Source organism: Rhinolophus sinicus, linkage group LG10 (assembly GCF_036562045.2).
Source record: "Rhinolophus sinicus isolate RSC01 linkage group LG10, ASM3656204v1, whole genome shotgun sequence".
Taxonomy (NCBI): domain Eukaryota; kingdom Metazoa; phylum Chordata; class Mammalia; order Chiroptera; family Rhinolophidae; genus Rhinolophus; species Rhinolophus sinicus.
The window spans coordinates 68,491,776-68,518,756 of NC_133759.1; the positions used below are offsets into that span (position 1 = coordinate 68,491,776).

The 26,981-nt window shown below is 39.4% G+C and overlaps 1 pseudogene; it reads left to right on the top strand.

Moving 5' to 3' along the window:
• Nucleotides 1–316: 316 nt before the first annotated feature.
• On the top strand, nucleotides 317–26,830 carry LOC109460025 (large ribosomal subunit protein uL24; annotated as a pseudogene).
• Nucleotides 26,831–26,981: the final 151 nt, after the last annotated feature.

Consider the following 26,981-nt stretch of genomic DNA (forward strand, 5'->3'; position numbering starts at 1 on the left):
GTGTGTATTTATTTAAGTAGATTTTATTTTTTATAGACGTTTTTGGTTCACAGCAAAATTAATTAGAAGGTACAAAGGTCGATAATGGGAGAAGATAATGGCAGAAGCTATGCATGTGTGGGGGCAGGGGATGTTGGGAAATCCCTGTACTGGACCCTGACTTATAATGGTTTGACTTAAGAATTTTTTGAATTTAGAATGATATGAAAGTGATATCCATACAACCACTCTGCTTTTCACTGTCAGTATTCAATAAATTACAAGATATTCAACAACTCAATATAAAATAGGCTTTGTGTTAGATGATTTTGTCCCAATGGAGGCTAAGGTAAGTGTCCTGAACATGTTTAAGGTAGGCTAGGCTAAGCTACGATGTTCAGTAGGCTAGGTGTATTAAATGCATTTTTGACTTATGATATTTTCAACTGACAGTGGGTTTATTGGGATATAACCTCATCGTAAGTTAAGGAGCATCTGTGATGTATTGCCAATAATTTCTCTCTTCATTCACTGTTACTTGCACTTTAATGTGTTTCAAGTGTGTTCATAGTTGCTCAATGGAGAATTTTTATGATGTCTGCTTTGTCCAATAATTCAAACAATGTGTTAGCTTGATGTCTATTGTCTGTTCTTATTGGAGTTGAGATTTTCCTAGTTCCCAGTGTGACGACTAATTTTGGACTGTATAATTTTGGGATATTACTTTATGAGGCTCTGGTTCCCGCTAAATCTGTTTTAGCAGGCAGTCAACTTGTTTGGTTCAGAATGCGCATCCTGGCTCATTTTAGTAGGACTGTGGTGCCAGTGGCTGTTGAGTTTATAAAGTCTCTGCAGGGCTATTCTGGTCTGTCCGCTTGCATGTTTTCCCAGATGACAGGACTCTACCTCACGGTCTCCTCAGTGCTGGCTTGGGCTGGGGCAGGGTGTTGCCTCCTACTCCAGATGAAAAGAGAAGTTACGACATGGCTCTACCATGTGTCCACCTTGGCCCTGCATCCTTCATACAGAGGGGTGTGGAAGACACATAGCATTGGTTCTCAACTAGGGGTGATGTTCCTAGGGCATGTTTGGTAATGTTCGGATAGTTTTTTGGTTATTAAAATTGGGGGAGTGTGCTACTGGGATCTAGTGGGTTATCCAGGGATGCTGCAAAACATTCTACAATGGACAGGACACCTTCCAGAGCAATGAATCCTCCAGCTCCAAATATTAGTAATGCTGAGGTTGAAATATTTTGGCCTACAGGCTCGACAGGGACCAACTTATGGTAAGTGAAAGGGTTGATACATAACCCCACACCAATGAAGCCAGCTTTTTCAGTGCCTTTTGGGAGACAGAAATGTAGCTTTCCTCATATTTGCCTCGAGAAAAGGCAGGATGGTGGAAAGGTTTCTGTCATGTTGGGCCACCCTTTCCTGGACTTTGGCTTTTCTTATGGTGTGTGTGTGTGTGTGTTGCATTTCTGCATCGCAGGCTTCTCTGACCCCAAGTTGGACACACAGAGGAAAGAAATATCCCAAGGATCCTCCCTACTGGGTTGTTCTTCAAGTCCTGAGGTCCCTATCTAGTCTACATCCTTCAATCCACCTTTCAGAATCTTTTGGTAGGTGACTACTGGTAGTGTGATTAATGGCAGGAATAAAATGGAATGTGTTCATCATTCTTGTCTAAACCTTAAGGAATTGGAAGTACTTCATATCTTTTAATTTTTTCTTCTGCCAGCTGTTTGTTTCCCACAAACTGATATTTTCAACTTGATTGATTTGGTGTTTATTTTTCATGTTGGACGCTTTCCTTAGATGTCTGGCATTCCCTTGTCTTCTATTTGAAATTAAGACTGTTGGGATAGTGATCAGAAACTCCAGGGTGTGGACATGGCTTATTTACTTTGAGCTTCATAGTGAGAGAACTGGGTGAGTCATGGGGAGCTGTTGATATCAGCATCTTTGTGACATCCCTCTTGGGCTTGTCAGCTTCATAAATGATCCCACACCTTCCATCTGAGCTGCCAGAACCCTTCAGTGAAAACCCTGCCATTTAGTCCAGAGGTGTGAAATGGGGAGAAGACTTAGGGGTATAATTGCTTTTGAATAGTTTTCCCTTGGTACTCCTAGGTTTAACATTCCCTCCCATAGTCAGATCCATATGTACTGGTTCTTTTTGAGAATTCTGTGCTGTAGATCATGATGTTTTCAGTTTTCTTTATGGCCCACTCAATTCTATTAGGTTAACTATTATTTATAGATCTGCCATCCAGCTGCAAAACTTTTTTTTTATTAAGGTGTAATTTACACAGTAAAATTTATCCAATCATGCAAGTTTTGACAAATGCTTACAGTTGCGTTACTGCCACAATCAAGCTATAGAAGAGTTTCACTGCCCCCCACTTACTTCATGGCCCCTTCTGGTCAAGCCTTCCTACCCCTAGCCCCTTGAAACGACTTACCTCGTTTTCCACCCACATAGTTTTGCCTTTTCCAGAATGTCATATATGTAGTCTTTTGAGTTTGGCTTCCTCTACTTACCATAACACATTTGAGATTCATCCATATGATGGCCAGTAAAACCAACTTGGCCTGGAATTTTATTTTCTGAAAGGTTTTTAACTATGAATTCAACTTCTGTAATACATATAGGACTGTTCCACACTGTCTTGATTACCATAGTTTTGTAGTAACTTTGTAACCATGAAATGTAAGCCTTCCAACTTTGTTGTTTTTCAAGATTGCTTTAGCTATCTTGAGTCCTTTTTCATATGATTTTTTTGGGTCAGCTTATTAATTTCTGGAGGAAATCCAGCTGGAATTTTGATAAGGATTGCAATGAATCTGTAGATTAACTTGGAGAATATTACCATCCCTCCCAACAGATATGTTTAAATCTTAATCCCAGTACCTCAAAATATGACCTTTTTTTTTGAAATAGGATCATTGCAGATATGCATATAATGAAAGATGAGGTCAAACTGGAATAGGGTGGGCCCTTAATCTAATATAATTGGTGTTCTTATAAGAAGAGGATAGAGAGGCATACAGGAAGAAGATGGCCTTATGAACATACAGAGAGTGCAATGTGAAGATGGAGGTAGAAATTAGAGTGATGCATCTACAAGTAAAGGAATACCAGGAATTGCTGGCAATCAACAGAAACTAGGAAAGAGACATGGGACAGATAGTCTCTGAGAGCCTTAGAAGGAGGCCCACCCTGCTGACACCTTGATTTTGGACTTCTAGCTTCCTGAACTGTGAGAGAATAAATTTCTGTTGTTTTAAGCAACCAAGTGTATGGTACTGTGTTATGGCAGCCCTAGGAAACTATTATAGATTTTGTTAACAGGAATGGGGTCTGGCAAGTCCAAAGTAGCCTGGAAACTGTGGCAAGAGCTGAAGTTATAGTCTTGAGTCTGAAATCTGTAGGGCAGGCTGGCATGCCAGAACTCATGTGGTGTTTCTACGTTAGAGTTGAGGTCTTCTTCTTCTCCAGGAAACCTCAGTTTTTGCTCTTGAGGCCTTCAACTGACTGGATTATGCCCACTCACATATCAAGGGTGATCTCTTTTTCTTAAAGTTAACTAACTGTAAATGTTAATTATTTCTATAAAACACTTTCACAGCAATATTTAAAGGATAGCTGAACAAACAATTGAGCCTCATGATCTAGTCAAGTTGATACATAAAATTAAGCATGACAGTCCTCCCTTGTCAACTTGGTACCCATACACATCTCCTAATCCATATTTAATCTCCAAATGAAGACAGTAACAAAGTCATTCTTCTGTGCAACTTTATACAGCCATCCTGAACAACCAAAAATGCACTAACCCTTTCCCCAGGAGAGGATGAAGAGTCCTTGGGGGATGTGTGCTCTTCTTTTTGACATTCTGTAAATCATGCACACGCATGCATGTGTGCACACACACATACACATGCACACACATATTCATAACAAAGTGAGGAAACAATACTCATAACAATTACAGTCCTAGTTTCTTCAAATGGTCATAGGTCCTATTGGGATTTATAACTTCCTTCTTCTACTACTCATTCCATATTCCCTTTGCCTTCAGCAAGCACCTCAGCTAGTTGTGGTTGTTTGCTTTGTGGGGTGACTCAAACCTTCATTCCTGAAGGATCCGGGTCATTAGCAGTCCTGCTTGCATTGGGTTGTTGCAGTTTTCCATTGGGTATAATATCTAAGAAACCATTAGTCACAGGGCAGGGTGATACTAAGAGGCATGGTAAGGGATTTCCTGTATTCCTTACCTCCTCTGTAGAGCAGCACCCAATTTCCCCTTTGTAGTCAGGATCAATCACCCAGATAGCACAGTTCCTCTCTTTTTTTGCCTGTTGATTCAGAAGCATGAGGAGCTAAAACTAGCTGGGTGGCAGCCTTTAATTCCAGCTTGATGGCATCATTATTGTGTCTCCTTCTGGAAGCATTCCTCCCTATGAGCTAAGACCTCTGGACCAGGCTTAGGAAACTAATACACAATCTCAACAATATTAAGCCTAATCCATGAACATGAATGTCTTTTCATTTATTTAGATCTTTAATTTCTTTCCAGATTTCTTGTAAATCTTGCATTTCTTTTGTTAAATTTATTCCTAAGTGTTTTATCTTTTTGATGCTATTGTAAATTGACTAATTTCCTAATTTCATTTGGTTTATTATTGCTAGTGTACAGAAATATAGTTGAGTTCTGTATATTGATCTTATGTCCTACAACTATTATTAGTTATAACATTCTTTACTGGATTCCTTAGATTTTTCTATGTAGAAGATCATGTCATCTGCAAGTATAGATCATTTTACTTCTTCCTTTCCAATTTTGATGAAAATTTTAATTTTCTTTCATTTCTTTTTCTTGCCTAATTTTGAACAGAAGTGGCAAGAACAGCCATCCTTGTCTTGTTCATGATCTTAGGGGGAGAGCTTCCAGTATTTCATCTTTAACTATAATGTGAGCTGTGAGTTTTTCCTGGATGCCTTTTATCATACTGAGGAACTTTCCTGATATTCCTAATTTGTTGAAGTTTTTTTTAACTGTGAAAGGGTGTTGGATTTTGTCAAATGCTTTTTCTGCATCTATGAGATAATCACGTAGGTTTTTTTGCCTTTATTCTAGTAATACATTAGTTATATTAGTTAATTTTTGGATGTTAACTCAACCTTGCATTCCTGGGACAAATCCCCTAGTTAGTCATGGTGTATAATACTTTAATGTTACTGGATTCAGTTTGATAGCATTTTGTTAAGGATTTTTGTGTCTGTGTCATAAGAGGTAATGGTCTGTAGTTTCTTGTGACATCTTTTTCTGGTTTTAGTGTCAGGGAAATACTAGCCTCAAAGAATGAGTTGAGAAGAATTACCTCCTTTTCTATTCTTTGGGAGAATTTGTGAAGTGTTGGTGTTAATTTTTCTTTAAATGTCTGGTAGAATTTACCATCAAAGCCACCTGGGCCTGGGTATTCACTAGTAAGAAGTTTCTAAATTACTAATTCAATTTCTTTATTTGTTGGTCTGTTCATATTTTGTATTTTTTCTTGAGGCAATTTAAAGAATTTGTTCAGTTTGTCTAATTTATCTCATCTGTTGGTGGTGTTGTTCTTGGTTTCCCTTATGATCCTTTTTATTTCATTAGGATTTATAGTGATGACTCCACTTTCATTCCTGCATTTAATAATTTGAATGTTCTCTTTTTGTTTTTCTTGGCCAGTCTAGTTAAATCTGTTGAATCTTTAGGGTTGAACTATATATTTAAAGTATCGACAACAGACCATTCGAAACCATTCTTTCCCAGTTCTTCAGGTTATTTTTTCCTGTCTGATGTTAGGCTAATAATTTAAATAGTGGGTGATAGGAGGCTTAATTGCTTCATGGGGAATGAATCTGGGTCTTTCCCTTAGGAAATATGATGACTTGGGGGTGGAGAATATATATTCATCATGAATGTTATGTATCCATAAATTCCTGTTTTAAATGTTTTAATGAGAAATGCATTGTGCATATAATGCAATGTCTTCATTATCCTTATTTCTATAGTGATGAAATTTTGGTTGGCATTTATTCTTTCATCCTTTCAATGGGAGAGAAAATACATACCTGGTTCCTCCTGTTAAGTGGTGAGGGAAGGCTAGTGCTGCCGCTCTAACACACTGGCGTCCTTGCGGTTTGCTGCACAGAGCCCTCTTCTCATTTCAAGCTACATCGCTCAGTTCTCTCGTGGCTCTTGTGGCTCCATTCATATATACAGAGAATCATGGAGTCCTGTTGGTACAGGTGAAATGCAGGAATCCTAGGGTCTCTCATTTCATAAACTTTTAAGGACTCTGTTAGTATTTCAGAGGTAATTACCATCAAATAAGACTGTTCTGTTTGGCATACAATCCCTGAATATGTTACATCCCACCAGTGTACTTCAGGACCACTGCCCTTTGAGGCTTGTCAGACCCATGTCTTGCCTTCAGGGAGTCTGACACCCTGAACTGAACCCTCCTCAGACCCCCAGGTTGGATCACGCATGCCCTGAATGGTCCTGACCCCTCAGACAGTGCATGTAATTGGCAGAAGGCAAAGAGCATTTGGAGAAGAAAGCTGCCCTATTTGAAAAGGCAAGGGCATAATGGGGTGAGGAAACGGCATGGGAAGGAGAGTCTTGAGGAAGGTGGGTAAGCCTCTCCTCTCACATCATGGTGAAGAGACATGTGCAGTTGCCAAGTGCTGAGCTTCCTGCAGTGCCTAGACCTATATTCTCTTTGGGTTGGGTGCAGGAGGTGGACAGGGTGACAACTCTTACAGAGTCATACTGACCTGTCTGTATTGCTGGCAATACAGATGAAACTTATATTGCATGTTTCCATTTATCTCCAAGCAGTTTGGTCCAGATCATCATTCTAATTTGTTAGCCCCCCCTCCTTTTTTTTTTTTTTTCCCCTAAGTGCAGCACCCTGGGAAGAAGGAAGGAGTTTGCTTTGAGCTAGGAAAGGAATGAGTTTGCCTGTCTCCTGCACCCACAACCCAGTCCCCAGGATTTCACAGCCAAGTGCCCTGTCTGGCTATGCCGGGAACTGACCAAAGTCTGGATCTTGCTAGCCCATGCAGGTGTTGTTCTCCAGTCATTCCTGCTCTAGAGACATGTCTCACCCTTCCAACACCTCACCTAATGCTCACAGAGCCCAGGAGTGATGTTCCTCTGCGTACAGATCTGAAGTCCCACAGGACACAGGAGAGCTGATGAAGAGAGGATACTTGGAAGCCCTTCTGCCACAGCCCAGCAGCCCCCTCACTGCAGTTTCCTCTTTCCTTGGTCCATTAAGATCTAACGAAGCTTGTAGCTCTGGGTTGTTCTCATTAACTCTGTGGCCTCAGGACTCTGGGCACCACTGGCTGGGATGTGGGGGCTTCCTTGCCCCAAGCTAGTCCCTGTGGGTGCTTTCTCATCATCCAGACCAGAGTGTGGAGTGGTGTTCTTGGAGCCAATGCCCATTGTTCCATACTTGCACTCAAATGCAAGCTCCTATTTGGTGAGGACATTCCCTTAAAAGCTAAAACATTTAAAAACCATTAGCTTTCACCTCTCATTTCTGCCAAAATCACTGATACTCCATGGTGGCACTTACTTCACAGGAAAACTTTGTTCTATCATCTTGGCACATAACTGGTCATCTTGGACTTTTCCTAGATGAAGACCAAACACTGATACATGAGCACCAGGATACATATGAATTTCAATCTCCTGGAAAAATTCTCAGGGCTAGTGAACTAAAGAAATGCTTCCTATTATTTCTTCAAGCCCCAATGGAAACTGTGACCTCTAATCAATAAAACATAAAAATGTGTCATTGGTGGCAGCGGGACGGACTTTTTGAATTCTCCTCCGGATCTTATCACAAACGGGACATCTATAACTCATCAAAGGACTCTCTGCTCATCACGCAGAACAGCTAAGAGGCTAGTGCAAGGATCACTTGGAGGTGGGGAAATTGGGCAAATGGGAAGAGGGAAGGGAGCGGAGACATGGCCCACACCTGTGGCTGGGGAAACGCCGCTGGCATCTGCAGCTGCAGAGATGCAGGGGATCCCAGGACGGAAGAGAGAACACAAAAGCCAGGAGGTAGGCTCCTTCCCTGCATCCCACAGCTGATCTCTCTCACCGAGGGGGCAACATATCCAGCATTTGAGGCAGTAACCTCAGCTGAGACCACCAGCTGGGCCCTAGGTCGGACAAAGGACACAAACTCCTGGCCCCTCCCCCCACTCTCCCAATCCTACCCCCCCCCGCCCCCCCCTTCCAGAGACTTAAACTGTCCCCTGAACTGAGGAGCAGTGTCAGATTACAAAGAGGAACTGTGGTGCTCAGACTCTGGAAAGACCAGCGTGCAGCTCTGACCCAGGGAAGAAGCTGGGAAGAGTGTGATTTTTGCTGGGCTAGGAGAGAAGAAACTCCTCCACCCGCAGCCACCACCTTTTCTGGCCTGCAGGAAGAGTGTGACACGCCTGGGCTGGGAGAGAGAAGACCCCTCCATCCCCAGCCCCCACCCTTTCTGGCCCGCCTAGGGCAGGGCAATTACATCTGCGGAGGCACTCCCAGGGATCAGCAGTAGGCGGCAGACACAGCTCCCAGCTTTCAGCAGCTCAGAAATCTCCCGCCCGCCACACACACACACACACACACACACACTGAAGAAGTGCCCTAAGACTCTGGAGAACTAGGCACAGGGCTGGTGGTGCTACTCTCAGTGTGCATATGTGCAGGCAAGAGCAGAAACTGCACTGACTTTGTAGAAACTACCATCCAGACCCCTCAGCCCCACGCATCTAAATCTGCAGTCCCAACATCACTCTGGGCACCAGGAGACCGGCTCTGCCTGCACAATACACAAAGGACTCTTTGGTACAGCAGAGGACAACCTGGATATTACTTGGTGGGCTTAAACCAACACAGACACTGCTTTTTTTGTTCTGTTTTGTTTTTCTATCTTTGATATCTTTGCCTGTGTTGAGTGTGGGTTATCGATTGTTTTTACATGTGAATGTATTTGATTTTTCCTTTGTTGTTGTTGTTGTGCTTGATTTGCTTTGTTCTGAAATTGCCCTACCAGGGCGCAGCTTAAGAGGCACAAGATTGAACACACCCAGAGGCCAACTCCAGACCAAACCAGAGTACTACCGGGTTTGACCTACAAGTGACACACCCAGAGGGAATTCTCTACAGGCACAAGAGCCCATAGGGGCCAAACCTCATTTAAGTGGTCACCCCTTACGCAGCAGAACACCCTGCTATGGGCAGAGCCAAGTCTCACAACTAGTCAGCCTAGGAGTCAACCCCAACTACTCGCAAGCGAAAAGCAATTAAAGATCTTCTTTAACAGAACAATATACACAACACAAGAGTCACCTTTGGAGCACATGCAGAGGAGAAGAACGAAGTAGTGTAAGTCAAATATAAAGGCCACATACTACATAAGATAACCCAGCAAAAAACTAAGAACTCTAGGGAATCTACCTAATACAACGAAGTAAACACAGAGAGTCAGCCAGAATGGGGAAACAAAGAAACATGTCCCAAATAAAAAAAACAGAAGAAACCTCCAGAAATGGAACCAAATGAAACAGAGGTAACCAACCTATCAGAGACAGAGTTCAGAACACTGATGATAAGAATGTTTAAGGAGCTTAGAGACGACATAAAGAAGGATAGAGAAATCATAATGAACCACCAGTTAGAAATAAAGAACACAATTACTGAAATGAACTCACTTGAAGGAATTAACAGCATGTTAGATGAAGCAGAGGATCGAATCAGCAACTTAGAAGACAAGGTAGCAGAGATCACCCAAACAGAACAAAAAGAAAAAAGAATAAAAAACAATGAAGATGGTTTAAGAGACCTATGGGATAACATCAAGCACAATAACATGTGCATCATAGGAATACCAGAAGGTGAAGAGAGGAAGCAAGGAATTGAGAACATATTTGAAGTAATAATGTCGGAAAACTTCCCAAACCTGGTGAAGGAAACCAACATACAAGCCCAGGAAGTGCAGAGAGTTCCACCAGGATAAACCCAAACAGGTTCACACCAAGACACATTACAGTTAAAATGGCAAAGGTTAAAGACAAAGAGAGAATCCTAAAAGCAGCAAGAGAAAGACAGAGGGTTACATATAAGGGAACTCCCATAAGACTATCAAATGACTTTTCTACAGAAACATTGCAGGACAGGACGGAGTGGCAGGAGATATTCAAAGTGATGGAAAACAAAGGCCTACAACCTAGATTGCTTTATCCAGCAAGGCTATCATTTAAAATTGAAGGAGAGATAAAGAGTTTCCCAAAAAGAATAAGCTAAAGGAATTTATTACCACCAAGCCAGCATTGCAAGAAATATTAAAAGGACTTCTGAAAACAGAAGAAAGATGAAAACTATCTTACTACAAATTTTTTTAAATTTATTGGGGTGACAATTGTTAGTAAAATTACATACATTTCACGTGTACACTTCTGTATTACATCATCTATAAATCCCATTGTGTGTTCACCACCCAGAGTCAGTTCTCCTTCCATCACCATATATTTGATCCCCCTTACCTTCATCTCCCACCCCCACCCCCCTTACCCTCTGGTAACCACTAAACTATTGTCTGTGTCTATGAGTTTCTGTTTCTCATTTGATTGTCTTGTTCTTTTGTTGTTCTTGGTTTATATACCACATATCAGTGAAATCATATGATTCTCTGCTTTTCCTGTCCAACTTATCTAGCTTAGCATTATACTCTCAAGATCCATCCATGTTGTCACAAATGTTCCTGTATCATCTTTTCTTACCGCTGAATAGTATTCCATTGTGTATATATACCCCTTCTTTATCCATTCACCTATCGGAGGACATTTTGGTTGTTTTGCATGTCTTGGCCACCGTAAACAAAGCTGCAGTGAGCATTGGAGCACACGTGTCTTTATGTATAAATGTTTTCAGATTTTTTGGGTAGATACCCAGGAGAGGGATTGCTGGGTCATATGGCAATTCTATTCGTAATTCTTTGAGGAACCTCCACACTGCCTTCCATAACGGCTGCACCAGTCTGCATTCCCACCAACAGTGTATGAGGGTTCCTTTTTCTCCACAGCCTCTCCAACATTTGTTACTATTTGTCTTGTTGATGATGGCCATTCTGACTGGGGTGAGGTGATATCTCATTGTGGTTTTGATTTGCATTTCTCTGATGATTAGTGATGTTGAGCATTTTTTCATATGTCTATTTGCCATTTGTATGTCCTCTTTGGAGAAATGTCTCTTCAAGTCCTCTGCCCATTTTTCAATTGGGTTGTTTGTTTTTTTGTTGTTGAGTTTCATGAGTTCCTTCTATATTTTGGATATTAGCCCCTTATCGGAGGCACTGCTTGCAAAAATCTTCTCCCATTCAGTTGGTTGCCTCTTTATTTTGTTGATGGTTTCTTTTGCTGTGCAGAAGCTTTTAAGTTTCATATAGTCCCATTCGTTTATTTTAGCTTTGACTTCCCTTGCCTTTGGAGTCAAATTCATAAAATGCTCTTTGAACCCAAGGTCCATAAGTTTAGTACCTATGTTTCTTCATGCAGTTTCTATGCAGTTTATTGTTTCAGGTCTTATGCTTAAGTCTTTGATACATTTTGAATTAATTTTGGTACATGGTGACAGATAGCAGTCCAGTTTCATTCTTTTGCACATGACTTTCCAATTCTCCCAGGACCATTTATTGAAGAGGCGGTCATTTCTCCATTGTATGTTTTTTGCTTCTTTGTCAAAAATTATCTGTCCATATTTATGTGGTTTAATTTCTGGGTTCTCAATTCTATTCCATTGGCCTATGTGTCTGTTTTTCTGCCAGTACCATGCTGTTTTGATTATTGTTGCCCTGTTTAGTACAAGCTAAAGTCAGGGAGTGTGATACCTCCAGTATTGTTCTTTTTTCTTAAGATTGCTTTGGCTATTTGGGGTCTTTTCTGGTTCCAAACAAATCTGATGATTTATTGTTCTATTTCTTTAAAAAATGTCATTGGGATTTTCATGGGGATTGCATTAAATCTGTATATTGCTTTGGGTAATATGGCCATTTTAACTATGCTGATTCTTCCAATCCATGAGCACGGAATGTCTTTCCATTTCTTTCTGTCTTCTTCAATTTCTTTTAAAAATGTCTTATATGGGTGACCGGATGGCTCAGTTGGTTAGAGCGGAAGCTCTGAACAACAGGGTTATGGGTTGGATTCCCACATGGGCCAGTGAACTGCACTCTCCACAACTAGATTGAAGACAATGAGCTCCTTGCTGAGCTTCCGGAGGTGTGGCCAGATGGCTCAGTTGATTAGAGTGTGGGCTCTCAAAACAAGGTTGCTGGTTCAATTCCCTCAAGGGATGCTGGGCTGTGCCCCCTGCAACTAAATATTGAAAACCGCGACTGGACTTGGAGCTGAGCTGCGCCCTCCACAACTAGATTGAAGGACAATGACTTGGAGCTGACAGGCCATGGGGAACACATTGTTCCCCAATATTCCCAAATAAAATTATAAAAAAATAAAAAGTCTTATACTTTGCAGCATATAGTTCTTTCACATCCTTGGTTAAGTTTATTCCTAGGTATTTTATTCTTTTTGCTGCAATTGCAAAAGGAATTGTTTTTGTAAAAACAACAAAAGAACAAGACAAACAAATGAGAAACAGAAACTCATAGACACAGACAATAGTTTAGTGGTTACCAGAGTAAGGGCGGTGGAGGGGTGGGAGATGAGCGTAAGGGGTATCAAATATATGGTGATGGAAGGAGAACTGACTCTGGGTGGTGAACACACAATGGGACTTATAGATAATGTCATACAGAATTGTACACCTGAAATCTATGTAATTTCACTAACTATTATCACCCCAATAAACTAAAATAAAAAGTATGGCATAAGGAATGTAGTCAATGATATTGTAATAACTATGTAGGGTGTCATTTGGGTACTAGATTTATTGGGGTGATCACTTTGTAAGTTACATAAATGTCTAATCACTGTTGTACACTTGAAACTAATATAAAATTGTATGTTAACTGTAATTAAAAAATAAAAAAAATGTTTTTAAAAGATACTAAATTATTATGATGCTGTAGTAATTAAATCGCAATGGTGCATATTCAGGGCCAAAAATGGACTGGTAATGGGTAACTAATGATGTAATCAGCCCCGGGTTAGATTCTTACATACCTGGAACTTTGATACATACCTGAGCTGGCATGGAAGATCAATGAGGAGAGGAGGACCTATTCAATAAATGGTTCTTGGAAAAGTGGTTACCACTGAGGGAAAATTAAGAAAAGAACTCCACCGCACACTTTATACAAAAATAAATGTAAATGACAAAGACAGAATTTTAAAACTTTTCATTTAAATTATGGACAGGTTTTCAATAATTGCAAACATTGAAATAAGGGCCTATCAAAGAAGACAAGTAAAAATTCATTAAAGCCATTTGTATTGAAGCAGGAGATGTCTAATACATAGTGATGAGTCACGAGACTGAGGGGAACAAGGAGATCCAGAGGCAAGTCAGGCACTAAGGCTGTTTCTGCCCTTTCAGAAATGGCAGCTAATTGGCTTTGTGTCATTTTTGGCACTTTTGGGGGGTTGTAGAAACAAAAGTAGGAGGCCAGGATCCATTGTAGATGTGAACCATAGAAAACCACACCTGCTTTGGGCTGAAACAAGAAGGGATACATTCCAAGAGTGAGTTCGCAGTGAGCCAGCCTGCTTATGGACTGCAGACCAGCCTTGAATCACATAGATGGCTCAGAAAATCTCAACTTGAACTTGGTGCAAAGTAACTCCAGATTGCTAGAGCACCCTGTGCCTAGCAGAAGGGAGCAAAAATCTTTTTAGAATAATGGTAATATCACACTTAGCATTAAATTATTTCAAAAAATAACACTTAAGTACCTTTCCAGTACATAAACAAAGATGACCAGAAGCGTAAGACAATATACCATGACTGAGAATCAGCAAAAAAACAGACCTGAAAAAATCCAAATACTTGAATTAGCAGCCAGAAACTGTAAAAAAAATGTGCTTATTATGTTCAAGGGGATAAAGCCAGGCTTGTAAATTTCTGAAACAACTGGAAACTATAAATCTGACAAAGGAGATTTGAAAAAGAACCAAATAGAACTTCCAGAAATAAAAAAACACAAAAATCAGATAGCTTTAACAACAGTTTAGACCCAGATGAAGAAAGACTCCATGAATGAGAATATGAGTCAGAAGAAACTTCGTGGAATGGGAAGGAAAAGAGAGGAAAATCCCAAATAGAAGCATGAATTTACTTTAGTGCTATATGTGTGTATTTTTAAAAGACAAAATACTATTTTGTTTTGAATAAAATAATGAGAAAAACTTCTACTTTTGGCCAAGATGGAGTAACAGGGACCAGGTTTATCTTTCATCTGAAACAACCCCAAATACAAAAAGAATAAATATGGGAAACTGTTTTTCAAGACTTGAACACCAGGCAATGAATGATGTGATTCTTGAGAAAGAGAAACAAATGGAATTAACTGTATGATTATTTCAGCTTCCAGGCCACAACCAAGGAAGCAGGAACCCAGATGAAGCCTGCAGGAGCACCTGAGTCAAGGAGACCAAAGTGGTTCCAGTTCTCTGAACAAAGGACTAGAGAGGCAAGAGCTGCACAGAGAGAGCTCTGGCCCTGTAGGTGCTCAGCAGAGTCTGACCAGCACAAGTGTGTGAGAAAATAGCCCAAGGCTGCATAGAGAATCTCCCAAAAGTATTAGAGGGAACAGTGCCCAGTGCTCATACTGAGCTGGGAATAATGCCTATTTCCAACAGCCATGAGAAACTTGTAATCCACAGGGCACAGGGTAGAGTACTCATGAAATTCTCACTTCAGCAGCAAGGAATAATTAGCACTAAACGGAGCACGGCCCCAGACCCACCTAACAAATCATAAAAGCAAGACCTGAAAGATCTAACATTTTGTATTCAAGTAGCTTAAATGCATCCCAGACCAAAGTTCAGAAAGATGTGTAGGAATCAGAAATACCCAGCACCAACAAGGTAAAATTCACAATGTCTGGCATCTTCTCAAAGAATACGGGGCATGCAAAGAAGTGAGAAAACATAATCCATAATGAGTATAATATTTTTAAAAACAGAAAATGACAAATGTTGGCAAGGATGTGGAGAAATTGGAACCCTTGTACACTGTTGTTGGAAATGTAAAGGGGTGTAGCTGAGATGGAAAACAGTACAGTAGTTCCTCAAAAATTAAAAATAGAATTACCATATGATCCAGCACTTCCACTTCTGACTATGTACCCAAAAGTTTTGATAACAGAATATTGAGGAGATATTTGTACAGTCATGTTCATAGAAGCATATTGACAATAGCTAAAATGTGGAAGCAATGTGAGTATCCATTGATAGATAAATGGATTACTAAAATGTGGTCTATACATACAATGGAATATTATTCAGCCTTCAAAAGGAAGGAAATTCTAACATATGCTACAACATGGATGAACCTTGAGGTCATAGTGCTAAGTAAAATAAGCCAGTCACAAAAAGACAAATGTTGCATGATTCTATTTATATGAGGTCCCTAGAGTAGTCAAAATCATAAAGACAAAAAGTGCTGTGGTGGGGGGCCAGCCCGGTGGCTCAGGCTGTTGGAGCTCTGTGCTCCTAACTCCGAAGGCTGTCGGTTTAATTCCCACATGGGCCAGTGGGCTCTCAACCACAAGGTTGCCAGTTCAAGTCCTCAAGTCCCGCAAGGGATGGTGGGCAGTGCCCCCTGCAACTAAGATTGAACATGGCACCTTGAGCTGAGCTGCCGCTGAGCTCTTGGATGGCTCAGTTGGTTGGAGCGCGTCCTCTCAACCACAAGGTTGCCAGTTCGACTCCCACAAGGGATGGTGGGCTGCGCCCCCTGCAACTAGTAACGGCAACTGGACCTGGAGCTGGGCTGTGCCCTCCACAAGTAAGACTAAAAGGACACAAACTTGAAGCTGAATGGCACCCTCCACAACTAAAATTGAAAGGACAACAACTGGACTTGGAAAAAAGTCCTGGAAGTACACACTGTTCCCCAATAAAGTCCTGTTCCTCTTCCCCAATAAAAAAAATAAAAATAAAAAGAGAGACCTTTAAAAAAAAAAAAAAAAAGTGCTGTGGTGGTTGCCAGGAAATGGTGGCAGGGGAAAATGGGGAAACACTATTTAATAGCTATAGAGTCTTAATTTTGCAAGATTGAAAAAGTTCATGGTGGTGATGGTTGTACAATCATGGGAATGTATTTAATGCTATTGAAACGTACACTTAAAAATGGTTAAAATAGTAAATTTTCTGTTCCATGTATTTTACCACAAAAAAAATTGGGGGAAAAAAGAACAAAGTTCTAATGCAGGCTACAACATGGATCAGCTTTGAAAACATTATCTCAGTGAAATAAGGCCAATACAAAAGGACAATATTACATGATCCCACTTATATGAGGTTCCTGGAATAAGCAAATTTATAGAGACAAGAAGTAGAATAGAGGTTGCCATGGGCTGGGGCGGGGAGGGCAGGAGGAATGGGGAATTGTTTCTTAGAAATTACAGAGACTGGGCCAGCCAGGGGGCTCAGGCTGTTGAAGTGCTGTGCTGCTCCTAACCCCAAAGACCACCGGTTCAATTCCCACATGGGCCAGTGAGCTGCGCCCTCTACAGCTAAGATTGTGAACAACAGCTCTCCCTGGAGCTGGGCTGCCGGGAAGCAGCTGGAAGTTGTGATGAGCTGCCATGTGCTGCCGTGAGCTGCCAACCATCGACTGGCAAGCGACTGCCTCGAATGGCAAGCAACTGCCTCGGCTGGCAACTGACTGCCTCAGCCAGGGCGAGTGCAAGGCTCATAATACCAGCATGGGCCAGGGAGCTGTGTCCTACACAACTAGACTGAGAAACAATCGCTTGAACTGGAGCTGGGGGAGGCAGAAGAAAAGGGTGGGGGAAGAAATTACAGAGATACTGGTTGGGCTATGAAAATATTTTGTAAATAGATAGTGGTGATGGTGCACAACATTGTGAATTCATAATATAGTTAACACCATTGAATGATACACTTAAAATGATTTAAATGACAACATTTATGTTATATATATTTTACCACATTTAAAAATTAATAATGTAATCTAGAAAAGATCATTGAATTGCCCACTTTAAATGGGTGAGCTGTATATGTATAGTATGTGGGTCATATTGTAATAAAGCTGCTAATTTTTTTTTAAAAAGAGACTACTAGAAAAGAAAACCACGGGCTAATATCCCTGATGAATATAGATGCAAACATTCTCAATAACATACTAGCAAATCAAATTCAGCAGCACATTAGAAGAATCATGGTGAATGAACCATGATCAAGTAAGATTTATCCCTGGAATGCAAGGATGGTTCAACATATGCAAATCAATAAATATGATACAATACAATAATAGAATGAAAGAAAAGAATCATATGATCATCTCAATAGGTGCAGAAAAAGCAATTGACAAAATTCAACATCCACTCATGATAAAATCGCTTAACAAATAAGGCAGAGAAAGAATATATTTTAACAAAATAAAGGCCATGTATGATAAGCCAACAACTAACATCATATTCAGTGGTGAAAGGTTGAAAGCTTTTCCTCTAAGATTACGAATAAGACAAGGGTGCCCACTCTCATCACTCTTATTCAATATAGTACTACAAATCCTAGCTAGAACAATCAGGCATGCAAAAGAAACAAAAGGTATCAGAATTGGAAAAGAAGAAGTACATTTTTCTCTATTTGCAGATGACATGATTTCATGTATAGAAAATCCTAAAGACTTAACCAAAAACTTTTAGATCTAACCAATGAATTCAGAAAAGTTGCAGGATACAAAATCAACATACAAAAATCAGTAGTGGTTCTATACACTAACAACAAATTACCTGGAAAAAAAAATCTGTTGTATTTACAATAACATAAAAAAACAATAAAATACTTTGGAATAAATTTAACCAAGGAGGTAAAAGATCTCTACTGGGAAAATTATAAGACTTTCATGAAATAAATGGAAAAAGACACAAATAAATGGAAAATTATCCTGTGTTCATGGATTGGAAGAATTAATATTGTTAAAATGTCAATACTACTAAAAGTTGTTTATAGATTCAGTGCAATCCCTATCAAGATTCCAATGGTATTTTTTATAGAAGTAGAAGAAAACACTCCTTAAAATTTAGATGGAACTACAAAAGACCCTGAATAGCCAAATAAACCCTGAGAAAGAAGCACAAAGCAGAGGCAAAACACTTCCTGACTTTAAGCTATACTATAAAGCTATAGTCATCAAAATACTATGATATTAGCATAAAAACAAATAGATCAATGAACAGAATCGAGAGCCAAGAAATAAACCCAACCTTATATGGTCAACTAATATTTGACAAGGGAGCCAAGAATACTTAATGGAGAAAAGACAGTCTCTTCAATAAATGGTGCTGGGATAATCAAATATTTACATAGAAAAGAGTGAAACTGGACTCCTCTCTTATACCACTCACAAAAATTAACTTGAAATCGATTAAAGACTTAAATGTAAGATCTGAAACCATGAAACTCCTAAAAGAAAGCAGAAATAAAGCTCCTTGACGTGGGTCTTTGTAATTTTTTTAAAGATATAACACCTAAAGCACAAAAACAAAATAAAAAACTGGAAAACATCTGTACAGCAAAAGAAATTATCAACAAAGTGGCAAGATGACATATGGAATGAACAAAAATATTTGCAAACCATATATCTGATAAGAGGTTAATATACAAAATATATGAATTCATACAACTCAACAGCAAAACACAAATAACCCAACTTAAAAATGGGTAAAGATGCTCAACATCACTGATCATTAGGGAAATGCAAATTCAGACCATGATAAGATATCACCTCAGGCCTCTTAGAATGACCATTTTCAAAATGACAAGAGATAGCAAATGCTGGCATAGATGTGGAGAAAGGAAACCCTCATACACTGTTAGTGAGATTGTAAATTGGTGCAGCCACCATGGAAAGAAGTTCCTAAAAAAATGAAAAATAGAACTACCATGTGCTCCAGCAATTCCACTTCTGGGAATACATTCAAAGGAAATGAAAACATTAACTCAAAAAGATACCTGCACCCCTATGTTTACTGAAGCCTTATTTACAATGGCCAAGACATGGAAACAACCTAAGTGTTCATCAATAGATGAATGGATAAAGAAATTGTGAGATATATACCTATATCATCTATCTATATGTATATGTATAGCTATATTAGGTTGGTGCAAAAGTAATTGCAGTTTAGAAGGTTAAAAATAATTGCTAAAACTGCAATTACTTTTGCACCATCTAATATATCTATATCTATATCATCTATAATGCAATATTATTCAGTCATAAAAAGTGAAAAAATCCTACCATTTGTGACAATATGGATGGAACTTGAAGGCACTATGCTAAATGAAATAAGTCAGATGGAGAAAGGCTGTATGATTTCACTTATATGTGAAATCTAAAAAAAAAAAAAAAAAAAAAAAATCATAGAAAAACAGATCTGACTTGTGGTTACCAGAGTTGAAGTTTGGGGTGATGGGGGAATTATAGGAAGGTGGTTAAAAAATTGTTAAGAGAGTAAATCCTAAGAGTTTTCATCACAAGGAGAACAGTTTTTTCTTCTTTCTTTTCTTTCTATTGTATCTGTATGAGATGATGGACATTAATTGAACCTATTGTAATAATCATTTCACAATATATGTAAATAAAACCATCATGCTGTATGCCTTAAATTTAGACAGTGATGTATGTCAATTATTTTTCAATAAAAGTGAAAAAAAGAATACAGATCATCTTTTAATTTTTTTTATATGGGTAACTTTTTATTTCCTGTCTGTCATGTGAGGGGCTAGGAATTCACACTCCATCCTCACAATGATACAAAAGCTGTACAAAGTGAAAATCAACAACTCTTCTTTGGTCCTTTAGAGAAGTGAGATCAAAGGGAAACCTCCAAAATTGGAGATATAGAGGTGAACCCTGAGAATCATAACTTACCAGAGCAGAAACCCACAAGCAGAATCATCCTTGGGAACCAGTGCTGGGGCAGGAAAACCTGAACTGTAACTGACAAATGCTGGAGGCTCAGTGTAGACAAGACTGAGAGTTAAAAATTCTAGGGAGGCACACTTTTGTGAGTTTTACATCCAGGAGCCACACCAGGTTCTTACACTGAAGATGGGAGAAAAATCCCCTTCTGCTTCAGATGGAATGTGGGCAGAAGTAGCCATTGTAAATAGGCCAGAGCATCTGTTCTTCTTAACAAGGCCTGTCCTCAGGAGAAATTATTCCACCAGAGCCTGACCAACCTGGGGAAGGAAATGCCCACCCCTTTACCTTTCTTGTCCCACCTAAGGAGGCATGAGGAGCACATATGAAGGTCACAGCCCAGGGCACAGGTCCACAAATACTGAAACCTGCTCGTAAGACTATAGAGTGCTTCCCTGCCGCATACCTCACCACCACATTGACAGGACTCCTGGATAATAGTGGAAATATAGTTGAAAAAAAGTGCACTTTTCAGCTAATATTTAAGAAGTCTCTAGGGAAACTCAAATATGAGAGACTAAACAAAGACTCCCCCACCCCATAGGAAAGTTTGTCCTCTGATACAAACAGTGAACATATCCAGATGACCAAACCTTACACTAAAGGCCAATGAACATTTGTTCCTTTTACTCATGCATCATGTCAGCTTTAACAAAAAACTGCAAAGCATACTAAAGGGCAAAAAGACAGGTTGAAGAGACAGAGAAAGCATCAGAACCAGACTCATGTGCAAAAATGTTGGAATTATGAATTTGAAATAGCTGTGATTAATATTTTAAGGGCTCTAATGTATAAGGTAGACATTATATAAGAACAGATGGACAATATAAACAGAGATGGAAGTTCTAAGAGAGGAATAAACGGAAACGCTAGAGATCAAAACACAGAAATGAACACTGCCTTTGATGGGCTCATTAGTAGACCTGACATGGCTGAAGTAACAATCAGTGATCCTGAAGATACGTCATCAGAAACTTCCAAAACTGACATGCCAAGAGAAAAATAATGAAAAGAAACAAAATACATGAGAACTTTAAAACAATAATAAAAATAAGTAACATGCACATAATGGGAATATCAGAAGGAAAATAAAAGAGAGAAAAAGAATAGAAGAAATAATTGAAGAAATAATGACTGAGAAATTACCAAAATTAATGATAGACACCAAACCACAGATCCAGGAACCCTAAAGAACATCAATACCAAAAAAAGTCTACACCTATATATATTACATTCAATGCAGCAAAGAATTAAAGACAGAGAAAGTCTTGAAAGAAGTCAGAGGAAAAAAACCTTACCTATAGAGGAGCAAGGGTAAGAATTACATCAAATTTCTCCTCAAAACCATGCAAGGAAGAAGAGAGTGGAGGAAAATATTTAAAACGTTGAAAGAAAAAAATCCATTTTCTTAGATTTTAGTATTCAGTGAAGCTATCCTTCAAAAAAAGAAAAAAAAGAAAGGCATAATAAAAACATTGCCAAATAAACAAAAGCTGTGAGAATTTGCTGCTAGCAGATCTACTTCATAAGATTTATTAAGGAAAATTCTTTGGATTGAAAGCAAGTGACAACAGATGACAATCTGAATTCACTGAAAAATAAATGAAGAGTTCTGGTAAGGGTAATTATATAAATAAGTATAAAAGACAGTGTAATGCATATGTCCTCTCTTTTAACTTATTTAAAAAGCAATTGCATAAAGCAATACACATATAATTGTATTTTGGGGGTCAGTAAGAGAAGAATGTAATATGTTTGATAATAACAGCACAAAGGTGGTGAGTAGGTAAGGAAATCACACAGATGGCAAGATAAATTCACAGGAAGACATGAACAAATGGTGGTACACTGACACAATGGAACACACTGCCAAATGTAAAGGGAAAACTCCTGGTAAAAGCAACAGCATGTATGAGAATTTCCAGAATCTCTGCTCTGGTGCTTTTTTGTTTAACAGATCTTCCCTGATTCTCCTCTTGAATTTTTCCTGTAACAGCAAGAAGAAACCAAGCCTCCCCTTGAATATTTGTTTGGAAACAATCTTTTCTAAGCATCCTTCCACTACTTAACAAATATTCCCCTTCTGCCAGTCACCTGTTGCATTCTCAACATCCATATTTCTACTTTTGTTCTCTTCAGTGCAATCTAGGCCTTTCCTATCACGTTCCTCAAAAATTTTCCAGCCACCATCCCCTGCCAAATTCTAAAGCCATCACACTTTTAGGTACTTAAGACAGCAGCTCACACTAATTGGTACTAGTTTTCTATTTGTGCATAACAAATTACCAGAAAGCTATCAGCTTACATAAAAATATGTATTTATTATCTTACAGTTCTATAGGTCAGAAGTCTAGAATGGTGTGGCTGAATTCTCTACTTAGGGCATTATAAGGACTTTAAAACAAAAAAAAATATTACTAGAGATAAATAACAACATTTAAAAATTATAAAAGGGTCAATTCATCAAGAATTGTATCATGTATCATGAAGCTACAATAATTATAGACATATATTCAGAGTCCCCAAATTCATGCATCAAGAACTGACAGAATTGAAGACAGAATAGATAATTAAATAACACAAATCTGGATACTTTAATAACCTGCTTTCAATAATGAATAAAACAACTAAAATGAAGACTAACAATGATGAATAAGACTGGAATGATATCATAAACCAACTAGACAAAACAATGATCTATAGAACACTCACCCAACAGCAGAATATACATTCTTCTCCAGAACACATGGGATATTCTCCAAAATAGACGATATGCTAGGTCAAAAAATAAAACTCAATGAACTTAAATAATTGAAATCACACAAATTATGTCCTCTAGTCAAATGTAATGAAATCTGAAATGAATGAATGAATAAAATCTGTGAAATTCACAAATATATGGAAATTGAACAACACTCTTAAATAACCAATAGGTTAAAAAATATCACAAGGTAAGTTAGAAAATACTGTGAGACAAAATGAAAGCGTAATAACACAACATGTCAAAACTAAGAGATATAGCTAAAGCAGGTCTTAAAAGTAACTTCATAGCTTTAAAAAAGAAAATTCTCCAGTCAATAACTTAGCCTTCCACCTTAAGTAACAGGAAGAAGCAGAAACTATTCTCAAAGCAAACAGAAGGAAGTAGATAATAAAAATTAGATTAAATCAATGAAATAGAATAGAGAAAATCAACAAATCCAAAAGTTCTTTGAAAGTACCAACAAAATTGACAAGACTTTAGCTAGACTGACAATGAAAAAAAGACTCAAATGAACAAAATCAGGACAACTTTTGAAGTTGCTTTATGGAGAAGTGGGTTTTGGGGAGGAATAATTCTAATGGGGAAGCATTAGAGTTCCCTTGTAGTGATGGAGCAGTTCTATACCCTGATGGTGGTTGTTACCTGAACCTATTCATGGCATCTATTTGCATAGAACCACACACACACACACACATACATGTGTGTGCACACACATGAATGTAGGTTTCACAAAGGTGAAAATTGACTAGGGTTGTGTTCTAGTTCTGTGTATTATACCAATATCAATTTCCTGGTTTTGACATCATACTACAATTATATAAGATGTCTTGGATGAAAGGTACCAGGGACTCTATAACTGTACTTAGCAGTTATCTATAATTATTCCTGCAAATCTATAATTATTTCAAAATGAAACAAAATTTAAGTGCCTTTCAAGAAGAGAGGTCCAAGATGGTGGAGTAGATAAACATTATGCCTGTGTCCTTCTGTGAACACATTAAAATTACAACTAAATTATAGAACAATCAACCTGGAGAACCATCTGAAGTCTAGCCAAACAGAAATCTTATGATTAAAAATATTAAAAAGCCATGTTGAGACTGGTAGGAGGGGCGAAGGCACAGTACGGGCCCCAAACCTCCACGTGGCAGTTGAGAACCACGAGGGATATCTCAGCCATGGAGGTTTCCCCTGGAGGAGCGAGGAACCCCAGCCCCCCACACCACGCTCCCCAGCCTGGAGTACTGGTGCTGGGAAGAAGAGCCCCCACAACTTCCAACTGTGAAAAACAGTGGGGATTCTGAATGTTCAGGTGGGACACAAGGCTGCGGGAAACCCAGATATCCTCTTAACAGCCTGCATAGGCACTCACCCTGGGCTCTGGTGGAGGGATGGTGACTCTGGGGGCAATGGAGACATATGGGGAGAGACTGAGTTGTACAACTTCAGGGCAAGGACTGGAGGGACACTCCTTATTTTCCCTGTGTGGGTAGTCCTATTTCTAAGCAGCTGGCAGGTGGGCACCATTTTTCCTGTGTTGAGCCCACACCCAAAGGGCAAATCTGAATCTGATTGGCCTGTGAGCTCTGCTGCTCCACCCTGCTGACTCATTAAGACCCTGCCTCACCCAACTTGAATACTGCAGGAGGCTTTATCAGCAGCTGAACCTCACAGGAGCCATCAGGTGGCAGCAGGCCTCGGAGTGTCCTGACTTTTTGCAGAGGTACCCAAGACCCAGTACTGGTGGCAGCCATCCTCAGTTCACAGTGTGGCCTCTCACACACACCTCCAGGAACAGCACAGCAGCGACAAACTATGGATTGCTTTGTAGCTCCTACCAGCTATTCCCCAGCTAGTCACAGGCAGTGGCTGACCTGGGGCTGCCCTGGATCCCCTCTTAAGAGGCCCCAGAACCAACATACTTGGAGGTTGGCTTCAGACCACAGCAGATCACCACCCAATTAGCCCCACAAGTGGCACATATATAGGGTGGTCTCAACAGGCACCAGAGCCCACTAGGGTGAATCCCACTCAGTGGGGTAAGTCCCCCACACAGCAGCACATAGCTGGGGACATGGCCAAACCCCACAGCCAGTCAACCTGAGGGTCAATACCACCCACTGACATGCCAATAGCAATCATGGCTCACCTATAACAGGAGAGCACACACAACCCACACAAAGGACACTCCTGGAGCACCAGGCTCAGGTGACCAGGCTCCATGGGGGCACCTACTACATAAGCCACCTGACAAGACTGGAAGATATAGCAGCCCTACTTAATACAGAGAAACAAACACAGAGAGGCAGCCAAAATGAGGCAACAAAGAAATATGTCCCAAACGACAGAACAGGAGAAAACTCCAGGAAAAAGAACTAAACAAAATGGAGGCAAGCAACCTACCAGAAGCAAAGTTTAAAACACTGGTTATAAGAATGCTCAAGGAACTTAGAACTTCAAAAAAAGAGATAGCAAGCATAAAAAGGACATAGAAACCATAAAAAAGAACAAGTCAGAGTGAAGAATACAATACCTGAAATGAAGAATGCACTAGAAGGAATCACCAGCAGATTAAAGCAGAGGATCGAATCAGTGATTTGGAAGACAAGGTAGCATAAAACACCCATTCAAAACAACAAAAAGAAAAAAGAATCCAAAAGCATGAGGAGAGTTTAAGAGACCTCTGGGACAACATCAAGAGTAACAGGAATTGCATCATTGGGGTATAAGAAGGACAAGAGAGAAAACAAGGGGCTGAACCTATTTGAAGAAATAATGACTGAAAACTTCCATAATCTGGCAAAGGAAATAGACATATAAGTCCAAGAAGGGCAGAGAGTTCCAAACAAGATGAACCCAAACAGGCCCATACCAAGACACATTACAATTAGAATGGCAAAGTTTAAAGACAAAGAGAGAATCCTAAAAGCAGCAAGAGAAAAGCAGTTAGTTACCTACAAGGGAGCTCCCATAAGACTACAAGCTGATTTCTCAATAAAAACTTTGCAGGCCAGAGGGATGGGCACAAAATATTCAACATGATGAAAAGCAAGGACCTACAACCAAGACTACTCTACCCAACAAGGTTATCATTTAAAATTGAAGGACAGATAAAGAGCCTCCCAGACAAGAAAAAGCTAACGGAGTTCATCACCACCAAACCAGTATTACAAGGAATATTAGAGGGACTTATTTAAGATGGAAAAAAATCAAAGTTATGAATAATAAAATGGTAATAGCTACATATGTATCAACAATTACTTTCAATGTAAATGGATTAAATGCTCCAATCAAAAGACACAGGAGGGCTGAATGGATAAGGAAACAAAACCCTTACATATGCTGCCTATAGGAGACTTACTTCAGATTGAAAGACACACAGAGAGACAGAAAGTAAAGGGATGTAAAAAGTTATTTCATGAAAATGGAAATGACTCTTCTATTCTGTGGCCATTGCTGAAGTGCCCTTTTGTGACTTCAGACCAGAGCAAGACCATACAAAGCATTTCAGTGCACCTTCCCACATTCACAGGAAGATGATGTCTTCTCTTTCCAAAGAGCTGAGACAGAAGTACAATGTTTGATGCCTGCCCATCTGAAAGGGTGATGAAGTTCAGGTTGTCCGAGGACACTACAAAGGGCAGCAGATTGGCAAAGTAGTCCAGGCTTACAGGAAGAAATATGTCATCTACACTGAACAAATGCAGCAGGAGAAGGCTTATGGCACAACTGTCCATGTAGGCATTCACCCCAGCAAGGTGGTTATCACTAGACTAAAGCTGGACAAGGACTGCAAAAAGATCCTTAAACAGAAAGCCAAATCTCGCCAAATAGGAAAGGAAAAGGGCAAATACAAGAAAGAAACAATTAAGAGGATTCAGGAGTAAAGTAATCTTATATACAGCTTTCATTACAAACTGTTAAAATGAAAAAAAAAAGGAAGAAAATGGAAATGATAAAAACAAACAAAAAAGCTGGGGTAGCAATACTTATAGAAGACAAAATAGACTTTAAAACAAAGTCTATAAGAAGAGACTA